A 3,454-nucleotide genomic window follows, 5' to 3' on the forward strand; every position below is an offset into this window, starting at 1 on the left:
TGCATTATGTTGAACCAGCCTTGCATCCCAGGGATGAAGCGCGATCATGATTGGATAAGCTTTTGATGTGTTGCTGAATCCGGTTTTTGTTATTTATTGAGGATTTTTTTGCATCGATGTTCATCAGGGATATTGTCTAAAATTCTCTTTTTCTGTACTATCTCTGCCAGGCTTTGGTATCAGGATGATGTTGGCCTCATAAAATGAGTTGGAGGATTCCCTCTTTCTATGATTGGAATAGTTCCAGAAGGAATGGTACCAACTCCTCGCGCCTCTGGTAGGAATTCAGCTGTGAATCCATCTGGTCCTGGACTTTTTTGGTTGGTAGGCTGTGGTGTTGCCTCAATTTCAGAGCCTGCTATTGAGTCCTATTCAGGGATTCAACTTCTTCCTGGATTTAGTCTTGGAAGAGTGTAAGTGTCAAGGAAATTATCCATTTCTTCTAGATTTTCCAGTTTATTTAGTAGGAGTGTTTATAGTATTCTCTGATGGTAGTTTGTATTTCTGTGGGGTCGGTGGTGATATCCCTTGTATCATTTTTATTGTGTCTATTTGATTCTTCTCTTTTTTCTTCTTTGTCAGTCTAGCTAGCGGTCTGTCAATTTTGTTGATCTTTCAAAAAACCAACTCCTGGATTCATTGATTTTTTGGGAGGTTTTGTCTTTTCTATCTCCTTCAGTTCTGCTCTGATCTTAGTTATTTCTTGCCTTCTGCTAGCTTTCAGATGTGTTTTCTCTTGCTTCTATAGTTCTTTTAAATTTTTGATGTTAGAGTGTCAATTTTAGATCTTTCCTGCTTTCTCTTGTGGGCATTTAGTGTTATAAATTTCCTCTACACTGCTTTAAATGTCCCAGAGATTTTCGAGGTATGTTGTATCTTTGTTCTCATTGGTTCCAAAGAACATCTTTATTTCTGCCTTCATTTCGTTATGTACCCAGTAGTCATTCAGGAGCAGATTTGTTCAGTTTCCATGTAGTTGAGCGGACGAGTTTCTTAGTCCTGAGTTCTAGTGTGATTGCACTGTGGTCTGAGAAGACAGTTGTTATAATTTCTGTTCATGTACATTTGCTGAGGTGCTTTGCTTTGTTATGTGAATCAATTTTGGAATTATAGAGGTACGATGTGGTGCTGAGAAAGAATGTATATTCTGTTGATTTGGGGTGGAAGTTCTATAGATGTCTATTAGGTCTGCTTGCTGCGAAGGATGAGTTCCATTCCTGGATATCCTTGTTAACTTTCTGTCTCGTTGATCTATCTAATGTTGATAGTGGAGTGTTGAAGTCTCCCACATTAGTATTGTATGGGAGTCTAGTCTCTTTGTAAGTCTCTAAGGACTTGCTTTATGAATCCTGGGTGCTCCTGTATTGGGTGCATATACCTTTAGGATAGATAGCTCTTCCTGTTGAATTAGTCCTTTACCATTATGTAATGGCCTTCTTTGTCTCTTTTGATCTTTGATGGTTTACAGTCTGTTTATCAGAGACTAAGTTACAGCCTGCTTTTTTTTGTTCTCCATTTGCTTTGGTAAATCTTCCTCCATCCCCTTTATTTTGAGCCTATGTGTAATATATAGTGTGAGATGGGTCTCCTGAATACAGCAGACTGATGGGTCTTGACTCTTTATCAGTTTGCCAGTCTGTGTCTTTTCATTGGAGCATTTAGTCCATTTACATTTAAAGTTAATATTGTTATGTGTGAACTTGATCTGCCATTATGATATTAACTGGTTATTTTGCTCGTTAGTTGATGCTGTTTCTTCCCTAGCCTCGATGGTCTTTACATTTTGGCATGTTTTTGCAATGGCTGGTACTGGTTGTTCCTTTCCATGTTGAATTATCCCTTCAGGGTCTCATGAAGGCAGGCCCACAGTGACAAAATCTCTAAGCATTTGCTTATCTATGCCAGTTTTGGCTATCTCCACTTATGAAACTTAGTTTGGCTGGATATGAAATTCTGGGTTGAAAATTCTTTTCTTTAAGAATGTTGAATATTGGCCCCACTCTCTTCTGGGTTATAGAGTTTCTGCAGTCTGCTGTGGTCTGATGGGCTTCCCGCTTTGTGGGTAACCCGACCTTTCTCTCTGTAGCTGCCCTTAAATTTTTCCTTCACATTTCAGCTTTGGTGAATCGGCAATTATGTGTCTTGGAGTTGCTTTTAGCGAGGTATCTTTGTGGGCGGATTTCTCTTTCACCAGCCATTTTCCTGGATTTGAATGTTGGCCTGCCTACTAGGTTGATTTTGCGGATGACATCCTGAAGAGTGTTTTCCAACTTGAACATTTCCCCCTCACTTTCAGTTCCCCAATCAGACGTTTGGTGCTGCAATCCCCGCGCCACTTCTTGCAGGTTTTGTTCATTTCTTTTTTCTTCTTTTTCTTTCCTCTTCTCGCTGTTTCATTCATTACGATCCTCAATCGCTGATACTCTTTCTTCCAGTTGATCCAGTGGGTTACTGAAGCGTGCATTTGTCCGCGTGTTTCACCGTGTCATGGTTTTCATCTCTTTCATTTCGTTTAGGACCTTCTCTGCATTAATTACTCTAGCCGTCAATTCTTCCAGTTTTTTTTTCAAAGATTTTGAACCTTTGCGCTGGAATTAATTCCTCCTTTAGCTCTGAATTTGATGGACTGAAGCCTTCTTCTCATCGTCAAAAGTCATTCTCCGTCCAGCTTTGATCCGTTGCTGGCGATGAGCTGCTGCTCGCTTTGCCGGGGAGATGTTTGGCTCTTATATTTTAGTTTCGGCTTTTCTGCCCTGCTTTTTCCCCGCTCTTTGTTGGTTTTATCTGCCTTGGTCTTTGATGATGATGGTGGCATACTGATGGGGTTTTTGGTGTAGGTGTCCTTCCTGTTTGATAGTTTTCCTTCTAACAGTCAGGACCCTCAGCTGTAGGTCTGTTGGAAGTTGCTTGGTCCACTCAGACCCTGTTTGCCTGGGTATCCCAGCAGCAGAAGGCTGGAAGATAGACTATTTCTGAACAGCGAGTGTACCTGTCTGATTCTTGCTGGAGCTTCCTCTCCGGGGTGTGCTCCACCCTGTGAGGTGTGGGGTGTCAGACTGCTAGTGGGGGGATGTCTCCCAGTTGACTACTCAGGGGTCAGGGACCCACTTGACGAGAGCAGTCTTTCCCTTCTCCAGATCTCCAACCTCCGTGTTGGGAGATCCACTGCTTTCTCTTCAAAGCTTCTGTCGAACAGAGTCGTTTTGCATCACACGAGGAGTTTCTGCTGCTTTAGTTATTGTTTACTGTGCCTGTCCCCAGAGGTGGAGTCTACAGAGACAAGGCGGTTTCCTGACTACTATGAGCTCCACCCAGTTCAGGCTTCCCAGCGGCTTTGTTTTACCTACTTAAGCCTCAGCAATGGCGGGTACCTCTCCCCAGCCTCCTGCTGCCTTGCGGTAGATCTACAGACTGCTGTGCTAGCAATGAGGGGAAGCTCGTGGAGCATGGGAAC

This window comes from Papio anubis, unplaced genomic scaffold (genome assembly GCF_008728515.1).
Source record: "Papio anubis isolate 15944 unplaced genomic scaffold, Panubis1.0 scaffold49, whole genome shotgun sequence".
NCBI lineage: Eukaryota > Metazoa > Chordata > Mammalia > Primates > Cercopithecidae > Papio > Papio anubis.